Here is a 13,493-nt window from a genome sequence, read left to right on the forward strand (position 1 = left end):
AAAACTGGAGGCATCACAATTCTGAACTTCAAGTTATATTATAAAGCTGTAGTAATCAAAACAGTATGGTACTGACACAAAAACACAGATAAACTCGTGGAAGTTGGGGGCGGGGGAGCTAGAGGAGCCCCAAGCTACCCTCAGGAAGAACTGATGCCCCATACAGTCCTAATCCTTCCAATCCACTCCACCACGTGAAATGCCTCGCCCACCAAGGGACCTGATTGTGCAATAAGGATTGTTCTTCGTGAAGTTCTGTTGGATGTAAATATAGTAAAAGCTCCTTCTGTCTTTTTCTTTATTGTTGTTCTTTTAATTTAAATTTTAGTTATTTAATATACAATATTGGTTTCAGGAGTAGAATTCAGTGATTCATCACTTACATACCACATCTAGTGCTCATCATAAATGTCCTCCTTAATACCAATCACCCATCTAGCGCATCCCCCACCCTCTTCCCTCCATCAATCCTTGGTATCTTCTCTATTGTTAAGAGTCTCTTGTGGTTCATTTCCCTCTCTTCTCTTTCCACCCTCCCTTCCCATATGTTTATTTGTTTTGTTTCTTAAATTCCATATATGAGTGAAATCATATGGTATTTGTCTTTCTCTGATTGATTGATTTTGCTTAGCATAATACATTCTAGCTTCAGCCAAGTCATTGCAAATGGCATGACTTCATTCCTTTTGATGGCTGAGTAATATTCTAATGTATAGCTGAATATGGATATATATGTATATGTGTGTGTGTATGTGTGTGTGTGTGTATATATATATATATATATATATACCACATCTTCTTTAACCATTCATCAGTCGATGGGCATTTGGGTTCTCCCCATAGTTTGGCTATTGCTGACAATGCTGCTATAAACATTGGGATACATGTACCCCTTAGAATCCGTATTTTTGTTTTCTTTGTGTAAACACTGAATAGTGCAACTGCTGGATGATAGGGTAGTTCTATTTTTAGTTTTTTGAATAATCTCCATACTGTTCTCCATAGTGACTGCACCAGTGTGCATCCCCACCAATAGTGCAAAAAAGTTCCCCTTTTTCCACATCCTTGCCAACACCTATTTTTTCTTGTGTTGTTATTTTTAGCCATTCTGAGAGGTATGAAGTGGTATCTCACGATGGTTTGATTTGTATTTCCCTGATGGTGACTGATGTTGAGCATCTTTTCATGTCTGTTAGCCATCTGGATCTTCTTTGCAAAAATGTCTATTCATATCTTTTGCCCATTTCCTAACTGGTTTATTAGTTTTGGGGGTGTTGAGTTTGATAATGTCTTTATAGATTTTGGATACTAACTCTAACAGATAAGTCATTTGCAAATATCTTCTCCCATTCCTTAGGCTGCTTTTTTAGTTTTGTTTAATGTGTCCTTTGCTGTGTAGAAGTTTTTTATCTTGATGAAGTCCCAATAGTTCATAGTTGCTTTTGTTTCTCTTGCCTTTGGCAACTTTTCTAGTAAGAAGTTCTTCTGGCCCAGGTCGAAGAGGTTGGGCCTGTGTTCTCTAGGATTTTGATGGTTTCCTTTCTCACACATAGGTCTTTCATCCAGTTTGAATTTATTTTTGTGTCCGGTGTAAGAAAGTGATCCAATTTCATTTTTCTGGAAGTTGTTGTCTACTTTTCTCAACACCATTTGTTGAAGAGATTGTCTTTTTTCGATTGGATATTCTTTGTTAAAAATGAGTTGATAATTGTGGGTCCATTTCTGGGTTTTCTATTCTGTTCCACTGATCTATGTATCTGTTTTTGTGCCAGTACTATACTGTCTTAATGACTACCAGATTGTAATATAGTTTGAAAACTGGAATTGTGATGCCTCCAGCTTTGTTTTTCTTTTTCAGGATTGCTTTGTATATTTGAGGTCTTTTGTGGTTCCAAACAAATCTTAGGATTTTTGTTCTAGCTCTGTGAAAAATGCTGGTGGCCTTTTGATAGGGATTGCATTAAATGTGTAGATTGCTTTGGTTAGCAAAGTTTAACAATGTTTGTTCTTCTAATCCATGAGCATGGAATGTTTTTCCATTTCTATGTGTCCTTTTCAATTTCTTTAATTAAGTGTTCTACAGATTTTAGAGTGAAGATCTTTTACCTCTTTAGTTAGGTGTATTCCTAGGTATCTTATGGGTTTTGGTGCAATTACAAATGGGATTGATTCTTTGATTTCTTTTTCTGCTGCTTCATTATTGGTGTAGAAATGCAACCAATTTCTGCACATTGATTTTATATCTTGCAACTTTGCTGAATTCATGTATTAGTTCTAGCAATTTTTGGGTGGAGTCTTGGGTTTTTTTTTTTTTTATCATGTCATCTGCAAATTGTGAGAGCTTTACTTCTTCCTTGCTGATTTGTATGCCCTTCATTTCATTTTGTTGTCTGATTGCTGAGGCTAAGACTTGCAATACTATGTTAAATAGTAATAGGGAGAGTGGACATACTTGTCTTGCTCCTGATTGTAGGGAAAAGGCTCTTAGCTTTTCCCCACTGAGGATGATAGTAGCTGTGGGTATTTCATGTATGCCATTTATGATGTTTAGGTATGTTCCATCTATCCCTACTTTGTTGAGGAGTTTTATCAAGAATGGATACTGCAGGGGTGTCTGGGTGGCTCAGTCGGTTAAGTGGCCAACTTCAGCTCAGGTCATGATCTCGTGGTTTGTGAGTTCGAGCCCCACATCGGGCTCTATGCTGACAGCTTGGAGCCTGGAGCCTGGAGCCTGCTTCAGATTCTGTGTCTCCCTCTCTCTCTGCCCCTCCCATGCTCATGCTCTGTCTCTCAGTAATAAATAAGTGTTAAAAGATTTTTAAACAAGAATGGATACTGTATTTTGTCAAATGTCTTTTCTGCATTTATTGACAAGATCATAAGGTTCTTATCCTTTCTTTTACTAATGTGGTGTATCACATTGATTTAATTACAAATATCAACCAGCCCTGCAGCCCAGGAATAAATCCAACTTGATCATGGTGAATAATCCTTTTAATGTACTGTTGAATTCGATTTGCTAGTATCTTGTTGAGAATTTTTGCATCTATGTTCATCATGGATATTGGCCTATAATTCTCCTTTTTAGTGGGTTCTTTGTCTGGTTTTGAAATAAGGTAATGCTGGTCTTATAGAATGAGTTTGAAAGTTAACCTTCATTTCTATTTTTAGGAACAGTTTGAGATGAATAGGTATTAACTCTTCTTTAAATATCTGGTAGAGTGCACCTGGAAAGCCATCTGGCCCAGGACTCTTGTTTATTGGGAGATTTTTGATTACTGATTCAGTTTCTTTGCTGTTTGTGGCTCTGTTCAAATTTTCCATTTCTTTCCATTTCAATTTTGGTAGTGCATGAGTTTCTAGGAATTTGTCCATTTCTTCCAGATTGTCCAGTTTGTTGGCATATAATTTTTCATACTTTCCCTTATATTTTATTTTTTGTGGTGCTGGTTGTGATATTTCCACTTTCATTTGTGACTTTATCTATTTGGGTCCTTTCTCTGTTCTTTTTGATATGTCTGACTAGTGGTTTATCAATGTTGCTTATTCTTTAAAAGAACCAGACCTTAGTTCTGTTGATCTGTTCTATTGATTTTTGTTGTTGCTGTTTCTATATTATTTACTTCTGCTCTAATCTTTATTATTTCTCTTCTTCTGCTGGCTTTAGGCTTTATTTGCTATTCCTTTTCCAGCTCTTTTAGGTGTAAGGTTATATTGTGTATTTGGGACCTATCTTGCTTCTTGAGATAGGCTTGAATTGCAATATACTTCCTTCTTAGGACTAACTTTGTTACATCCCAAAGGTTTTGGACTCTTGTTTTCATTTCCATTTGCTTCCATGTATTTTTTTTTTAATTTCTTCTTTTATTTACTGGTTTACCCATTCGTTCTTTAGTAGAATGTTCTTTAACTTCCATTTATTTGAGGGTTTTCAAATTTTTTTCCTGTGATTGACTTCAAGTTTCATAGCACTGTGATCTGAAAATATGCATGGTATGATCTTGATCTTTTTGTACTTGTTGAGGGTTGATGTGTGACCCAGTATGTGATTTATTCTAGTGAATGTTTCATGTACACTTGAGAAAAATGTATTCTGCTCCTTTAGGATGAAATGTTTGGAATATATCTGTGAAGTCCATCTGGTCCAGTGTTTCATTCAAAACCATTGTTTCTTTGTTGATTTTCTGCTTAGGTGATCTGTCCATTGTTGTAAGTGGGGTATTTAAAGTCCCCTACTATTATTGTGCTATTATCAATGAGTTTCTCTATTTTTATTATTGATTTATATATTTATGGATAACAAGTTGGGGGCATAAATATTTATAATTGCTAGATCATCTTGATGGATAAACTCCCTAATTATGTTATAATGCCCTTTAATCTCTCATTAGAGTCTTTGTTTTAAAATCTACCTTGTGTGGGGCGCCTGGGTGGCTCAGTCGGTTAAGCGGCCGACTTCGGCTCAGGTCATGATCTCACGGTCCGTGAGTTCGAGTCCCGCGTCGGGCTCTGTGCTGACAGCTCAGAGCCTGGAGCCTGTTTCAGATTCTGTGTCTCCCTCTCTCTGACCCTCCCCCGTTCATGCTCTGTCTCTCCCTGTCTCAAAAATAAATAAAAAACGTTAAAAAGTAAAAAAAAATAAAAAAATAAAAAAATAAAATCTAGCTTGTGTGATAAATGTATGGTTTCTCTGGCTTTCTTTTGATGTCCATTAGCGTGATAGATGTTTCTCCATCCCCTTACTTTCAATGTGCAGATGTCTTTAGGTCTAAAGGTAGAATTTAGATGGATTTTTTTAAAATTCCATTCTTGTACCCTATGTCTTTTAATTGAATAATTTAGTCCATTTACATTCAGAGTGATTATTGAAATGTATGAATTTAGTGCTGTTGTGTTACCTGTAGAGTTGGTGTTTCTGTTGATGTGCTCTGGTCCTTTCCAGTCTTTGTTGCTTTGGTCCTTTTTTTTTCCACTAAAAGTGTCCCCTTAAAATTTCTTGTAGGGCTGGTTTAGTTTCCATGAGCTCCTTTAGTTTTTGTTTGTCTGGGAAACTCTTTATCTCTCCTTCCATTCTGAATGATAGTCTTACTGGATAAACAATTATTGGCTGAATATTTTTCCCATTCACTATGTTGAATAGTCCCTGACAATCCCTTCTGACCTTCCAAGTATCAGTGGACAGGTCTGCTGCTAACCTTGTGTCTACCCTTGTAGGTTAAGGACCTTTTATCCTTAGCTACGTTCAGAAATCTCTCTTTATCTTTGAATTTTGCACATTCACTATGATATGTCATGATTTTGACCCGTTTTTGTTGATTTTGAGGGAGTTCTCTATGTCTCTTGGACTTGAATGCTTGTTTCCTTCCCCAGATTAGGGAAGTCATCAGCTATAATTTGTTTAAATAAACCTTCTGCTCCGTTTTCCCACTGTTCTTCTGAGACTCCTATGATATGGATATTACTTTGCTTTATGGAATTCCTGAGCTCCTCAAGTCTCTCTTCATGATGTAATAGCTACTTTCTCTCTTTTTTTTCAGGTTTATTATTTTCGGTAATGTTATCTTCAATATCACCTATTCTCTCCTCTGCTTCTTCAATCCTAATTGTAACTATATCCAGTCAGTTTTGCATCTCACTTATAGCATTTTTTACATTTCAGCCTGACTAGTTTTTAGATTTTGATCTCTGCAGCAAGGGTTTCTCTGGTGTATTCTATGCTTTTTTTCAAGCCCAGCTAATAGTCTTTTGACAGTTGTTCTACATTCCTGTACAGATATATTGCTTACATCTGTTTTGAGCAAGTCCCCGGTTGTGATTTCTTCTTGACCTTTCTTTTGGGGATAATACCTCTGTCTTGTCATTCTGGCTATCTTTCTGTCTTTTGTGTGTTTTTAAAGCTTGTTATGCTTCCTGCACCTGAATGTAATCCTATATTAAGACGGAGTCATACACTTTCCAGGGCCTGGCACTTCAGGAAGTGTTTCTAATGTATGCTGTACGCATTCTGCTGTTGCATTTGGCTGTTCTTTCCCACTGCTCAGTCCTCTGCAGAGTTCTTCATTGCTTGCAGTGGGGAGTGTTTGGACATTTAACTAGGTATGCTTTGATTTGTTTGTTAAAATAAGTCTGGGGAAAAAAGGTAAAAAAAAGTGAAATCCAGAGAAAGAGAGAGAGAGAGAGAGAGAGAGAGAGAGAAGGAAATGAAATAAAAATAACCAAGGAGATAATCAAAAAACTGTATGCCTGATTCTAAAGAAAAATAAAAAAAAAAAAAGAAAAAAGAAGCCTGACCCCCAAAAAAAGATAAAAGGAAGAAAAACAAACAAATAAACAAATAAAAAATTATAAGCATGATTCCAAAGGGGAAAAAAAGAAGAAAAAAAGTAAACCTCATTCTATTTCCACCTGAACTGCTTTAGAGTGCTTTGAAGCACTCTATTTTCCATATACTTGGTGCATGTGGAGTGCTGCCTGTGCTGGTCTTCTGGAGGAGAGGCCCTCCATGATGACTCAGAGTCCACCGTCCTGCCCCAGGAAATAAATAGCTGCACGCACAGGGGAATGGGGTTTGATGCAAGTGATCCCGCCTCCACTGGAGTCTGCTGTTTTTGCTCTCTGAAGTCCCACCATGTTGTTGTTGAGGGAGGAAATGGTGCTACCCCACTCTCTTGTCCCCAGACAGGAGACCTCACAACTTCACTGTTCAGGAAACCCTCACAGAATAACAAGGGCAGTCAACGTGCCCTGTACCACAGCTCTCCTGCGTTTTTCCTTTGGCACCTGGTTGGGATTCAAAACCCAAAATTTCAAAGGACTTGGCACCACACAGACCTGTCCCTCTGCTCCTGAATGAACCCTCTCCAGTGCTGTGTCTGATGTCCTTTGTCCCAGAAAAACAGTCCCATGTCTGTGCAGTGCTTGGAATCTGTAACATAGCACTGCTAAAAGCGGGAACCAGGTTATCTGCCCTCTGTGAGTGCCTCTGTCCCCTGCCAATGAAAGGCCCTTAGCTGGCAAATGGGCCTTTCTTCCTTGGAGAGGTATTATACCCTTTTCAAAAGTACTCCAGGAAAGGTAATGCTGTCTCCCAGTGGGACCCAGGAGATCCCTACACTACACTATGCACTCTAGGGCCATATCCTCCTTCTTCCCAGGAGCTGACACCACAGCTCTGTTTTGTAGAAAGTCTTGCACTTCTAAAACCTCAGAGTTTGAGGACCACACGTTCTTTGCAAACAAACAAACAAACACCCACAATACTCATTATCTCTTGCTCCCCAGTCCAGGTCCCAAGAGGTTTTCCTCTTGTTTGAACCCAATGTTGCACTCTTTCAATTCCTCTTTCTTTCTCTCCCTTTTGTCTCTCCAGGGAAAAGGGTTCCCTTCCTTCCACAGCACAGTTATTATACTTTCCCCTAATTTTTCTCTCTTCCACACACCTAACAATTGCCATGCCGTCTCCCTCCAACTGTGGAGACCCTTCTGCATCTCCACAAATCAATTTCCTGAGTGTTCTAAATGATCTGACCTCAACACAGGTGTGTTTGAGGGACAAGGAAATCCCAGGTTCCCCTTACTTCTCTGCCATCTTAACTCTTCCGTCTTTAAAAAAAATCAATATACAGATCAATGGAATATAATAGAAAACCTAGAAATAAACCCACAGTTATAAGGTCATTTAATCTTCAACAAAGCAGAAAACAATATCCAATGGGAAAAAGACTGTCTCTTAAACAAATGGTGTTGGGAAAACTGGACAGCAACATTCAAAAGAAAGAAATGGATCACTTTCTTACACCATACACAAAAATAAATTCAAAACGAATTAAAGATCTGAATGTGAGGCCTGAAACCATAAAAATCATAGAAGAAAATACAGTCAGTAACTTCTCTGACATTAGCTCTAGCAACTTTTTCTAGAAAGGTCTCCAGAGGCAAGTGAAACAAAACAAAAATAAAGTACTGGAACTACATCAAAATAAAAAGCTTTCACGCAGTGAAGGAAACAATTAATAAAACTAAAAGGCAACTTATGGAATGGGAAAAGATACTTGCAAATGACATATCTGATAAGTGGTTAGTATCCAACATATCTAAAGAGGTGTACAAGTCAACCCCCAAACCAAATAATCCAATTTAAAAATGGGCAGAAGAGATGAATAGACATTTTTCCAAAGAAGACATACAGATGGCCAAGAGACTCATGAAAAGATTTCAATATCACTCATCATCAAAGAAATACATATCAAAACTACAATGAGATATTACCTCACACCTATCAGAATGGCTAAAATCAAAAACACAAGAAACAAGTGTTGATGAGGATGTGGAGAAAAAGGAATCCTCATGCACTTTTGATGGGAATGCAAATTGGTGCATTCTGGAAAACAGTATGGAATTTCCTCAAAAAGTTAAAAATAGAGCTACCTTACAACCCAGCAATAGCACTGTTAAGTATTTACCCGAAGAACACAAAAACACTAACTCAATGTATACATGCATCCCAATATTTACAGCAGCATTGTTTACATAAAAAAGAATGAAATCTTGCCATTCGTGATGACATGGATGTTGCTAGAGTGTGTAATATTAAGCAAAATAAATCAGTCAGAGAAAAACAAATACCCTATGATTTCACTCATATGTGGAATTTAAGAAACAAAACAAGCAAGCATGGGGGAAGGAGAGAAAAATTGAGAAGCATATTCTTAATTAGTAAGTAGAAATTGATGGTTACTGGAGAGGTTGTGGGTGGGGGAATGGAGGAAATAGGTGATGGGGATTAAGGAGTGCATTTGTGGTGATGAGCACCAGGATGATGTACAAAATTGTTAAATCACTATATTGTACACCTGAAACTAATGTAACAGTGTATGTTAACTAACTGGAATTAAAATAAAAACTTAAAAAGAAAATTAAAAAATAATATTGTGTAGACTTTGTGGAAGACCCATAATTTCAAGAACTGTTTCCAATAAAGAAGAAAACATTATGTAGGCAATCAACTTCACAGAAATCAACAGAGGTTTCACATTTATCAGATTGAAGTTTTGACTAGTGTCTGTGGAACAACTGACTTAATAAATTGACCTCAGCTTACATTAAAGGAAATAATACACTTGTGTGTTACCTAATAGATCATCAAAATTGAAGACCAATTAGTATCCAATGTTAGATGAGACAGATTTTTTTTTAGTTCTTATATCTCACATTAGGCTATTCAGCTTCTTTAATATATACATAGTTCTATCATTCTTACCAAAGACTAAATGTTGACTTAGCTTAACATTCAACTTCAACAACTGAAGAATTCAGGGAAACCTAATAAGGTGGAAATTGTTTCTCTTGGTGAGGAAGGTTTTTCTCATACATCATTGTTTAACACCTACCTTTGGCCTCAGGGATCCTTCCCCATGAGGCTGTGCATTTCTTCATCTTAACCAGAGACAAGTTATATCTGTGTTATTTTGTGTCCCTGTCTTTTATGTGGACAGCTGTTTGACCTGCCATGCTCCATCCAGGAGTAAGCACAGGGCATGGAATACAGTGAATTTTGGACAGAAGTTTTTAAACTACTGTGCCACCTGCCATGAAAGTTCTACATACCTTTACAATGAAACAGTGTTGAGAGTGTGTGTGTGTGCTCCCTGCTTCTTAGGATCTAAAGTGAACTGCAACTTCAAGTATACAAGGCTTCTTTGGGTCCTCATGTCTGCCAGACTCAGAGGCTTGCTGACACCTGGCTCTGAACAATAAGCAAAGCAAGAAAGTTCTAAGTAATTTTGGCCTGCTTTCCAATGTCTAAGACTTGTTCATGGGTTCATAGTACTCACTTGGAATAGTTGTTTAACATGCTATCTCAATCCTGCATTCTGACCTCTGGCTTTCTTGTAAGGCAAAGGAAGCACAAAATATAAATGTATAAAATATAAAAATAGGACCCAGCAGCTTGGTATGGTGAAGAACAGATTAACTCATTGGAATATTACCATATTTCATCACATCAAAGATGCATCAACTGTAAAATGAACTAGTTTATTATGTACCACTCTAAAAGGGTGGGGAGAGCCCACAAACACTGCCAATCAAACCAACACCATGATTTTATATAACAATTTCTATTTTCAATGTATTGAAACCTTCTTTAGAACTTATTCAGCTAATACTTAGTCACATTATCATTTCTACAAAGAGGAAAATAGGAAAGGAATAGGTTGTCAAAGGATCCCAAAAGTTTCTCCTCATTCAAAATCTGGTTCTTCATGGTCACTTTTGGAACCAGAGTCATTGATGTCCTCATCTTTCCACATAGCATTTTCATCTATATCATCAAGGGCTGGTGGTCTAGCACTTCTTAAAAGAGGGCTGCATTACTATAACTGGGTGTTGGCACCCAGGCTGTAAGTTTTGATGTTGGCCTTTTCTTTTTTACCCCAATTTAACTGAGATAAAATTGACATAGACCACTATGTACATTTAAGATGTACAGCATAAAGATTTGACTTTCATATATTGTAAAATGATTACCAAAATAAGTTTAAGTAACATCTATCATCTCATATAGAAAGAAAGAAAGAAAGAAAGAAAGAAAGAAAATGTTTTTTTTCCTTGTGATTGGGCTTTTAGGATATGCTCTGTTAACAACTTTAAAATATGCCATATAGCACTATTAGCTATAGTCATCATGCTGCACATTACACCCATTGTACTTGTTTATCTTAAAACTGGCAGTTTGTACTTTTTGACAACCTTCTTCCAATTCCCTCACCCCCAACCCTCACCTTTGGTAATTGCATATCTGATTTATTTTTCTATGTGTTTAGCTTTTGCTTTTGTTTTTTTGTTTTTAGATTCCACATATAATTGTTATCATACAGTATTTGATCTGTTTGACTTATTTCAAGTAGCACAATGCCCTAAAGCTTCATCTATGTCATTGCAAATGGTAGGATTTCCTTCTTTTTTTATGGCTGAATATATTTCATTGTGTGTAAGTGTGTGTGTGTGTGTGTGTGCGTGTGTGGTGTGTAAGAAAGGGGTCCACTCTCATTCTTTTATATGTTAATACCTAATTTTCCCAATACCATTTAGTGAAGAAACTATCTTTTCCCCAGAGTATTCTTGGCTCCTTTATCATATAGTGATTCGACTGTATATGATTTGGCTTATTTCCGGGCTCTTGATTCTGTTGCATTGGTATATTTATTTGCTTTAATGTAGGGATGCCAGTCTTTTCTTGACCTTACCAGAAGGTGTCAATGGAAGGTTTTTCAGGCAACAGCCAAATCTCTTATTTCTTCCCCAAAGGGTCTGCTTACTGAAGCATTCCAATCCTGCACCAAGAATAGCAACGGAGGGTTGCATACACAGGCAGCAATGGCTAAGACAGGAGACAGTGATTGCATGATGCTGTTGGTTATAAGATGCATCCCAATTTCAGAGAAGTAAAATATGCAGGGAAATGTATGTCTTGGTGCCCTTGAGTCTGCTGTTTGCTATTTGTGTCATCTTAGGTGACAGAAGAAAAATATTTAGAGCCCAGTGTTTGGAGTGAGAGGGGAGACACAACTCTAAACCTGATCCTCTTTAGCTGTGGGACTTAGGCAAGATACTTAATTTTCTACAGATTCAATTTCCCCATCCGTTAAATAACAATAATAGAAATACTTCGTTAATGAAGTATTATGTGAGAAATTAATTCAAGATAGCTAGTGGAAACTCAACAAATAATAAGTATAATAATTATTAATATCTTCGAATCTGAGCTTTCTCATTTATATTACAGGGAAAATAATGATGGCATTTATCTTACTCTATCCACAGAGCTATTCAGTAAGTATCAAATGAGTTAACATTTTTTAAATCACTAAACAAGGCAAATATATAATATTTCAAAGAATTGGTGTGCATTTATCTGTGTCTCCATTGATTTATCCATTATTACAAAATTGTCTGTGTGACTTACAGGCGAGGGACAAAAAGAGATGATCTTCCTTCCATGAGATGAGACTCTCCATGTCACTCTTCTAACCATAAAGTGCTAAATATTCAAAAGTATCTTAGCAAAACATTATGCTAGAACAGTTCCATCATTCAAAGTACATCCTAATCTCATCCACTTGAATGTTAGAATACAGTATATTACAGAATATTGAAATTTTAGAATATAAGGATGCTTTCTGTCCCTTTTTATAATAATATTATAGTGCTGACACATATCAGGATAGCTGGATTCCAATGCTGTAGAGAACGTGCATAATCATTATTATATATTATTATTACCATTAATTGTCCATATTAATGGCGTATCTCTTCATAATATTATACAGACGTTTTAGATTTTTACTTTCTAATCTGATGGAGGAAATGCAATGTAAATATGCTTTAACAATGAAATTTAATTTCTGTTCATTTCAGTACCCCGGAATTTTGCAACATTTGGGAGCATTGGGAGAGAGCATATACCCTATTATGCCAGCTGAAAGTTAGTGTTGATGTTAAGAATAATTTTCTGTCTAAAGCAAAGAAAACAGACGTATATATAAATAACTTAGTCACTTGTATAAAAAGAGTTAAATAACTTAGAATATCAATTTGAATTCTTCATTTACAAACAACAGAAACCCACTATAGTTCACCTGAAGGAAAGGGAAATTTGGGAAGGCTTTCAGGACTCACACAAGATGATGGGAAGCTGGAGCATCAGCCCTGGAAATGAGGATTCCTAGTGGCCTGAGTGGTAGGAACACTGGTCACGTCACTTGGGCCCAAAGGGCAGTGAGAGGACTCCAGCCATCTTCCCACACTCTGTCCCTCTATGTCACAGTCCTGGTGAAAAGTTTCCAATGTTTTGAACACAAGTCAAAAGATTGCTGGGTAGCAATTTGAGGACTAGTGGATAGAGGCACTTCTTTGGAGCATTATGCTTGGATTAGCTTTTTTGGAATAAGCAGGTAAATTCCCAGAAGTGAGTGGCCTAAGTGAAGCTCTGGCCACATCAGTCAAGGATCCTCCATTTCTTGCCCAGCTGGCCTACCCCTCCTACTTCTGGGTCAGCCCCTCCAATTGACATAGCCAGACGCATGTGGGTGGGAAATTTCAATGTGATTTTCCTAAGAAAAACCTCTTAATGGCTTCCAGTTGCCATCTAGGTAAAAATCCGAGCTCCTTATCTGGTCCTTCATAGTCTCTGGAATCAGAATGTTTATGGCTGAAATTCTGGCTAAAACAGTTGTTATCTCACTTTCTCTGCCTCACTTTTATTATCTGTAAAAAGAGCATAGTAGTTGCTTTGTGATTAAAAGAGTTAAAATGCATATAATGTAGTTACAGCAGTGTCTGACACATAGTAAGACCTCTCTATGCATGATTATTGATCTTGTCAGTGCTTTTATCTTTATAAGTATCCAGTGAGAAAGGCATCCAGTTTAGTCTCAGTAACAAGATTGCAGGTACCTACGGTCCCACTGTGAAAAATGGTGTGTGTAATATGT

This window comes from Panthera tigris, chromosome F3 (genome assembly GCF_018350195.1).
Source record: "Panthera tigris isolate Pti1 chromosome F3, P.tigris_Pti1_mat1.1, whole genome shotgun sequence".
Classification (NCBI taxonomy): Eukaryota; Metazoa; Chordata; class Mammalia; order Carnivora; family Felidae; genus Panthera; species Panthera tigris.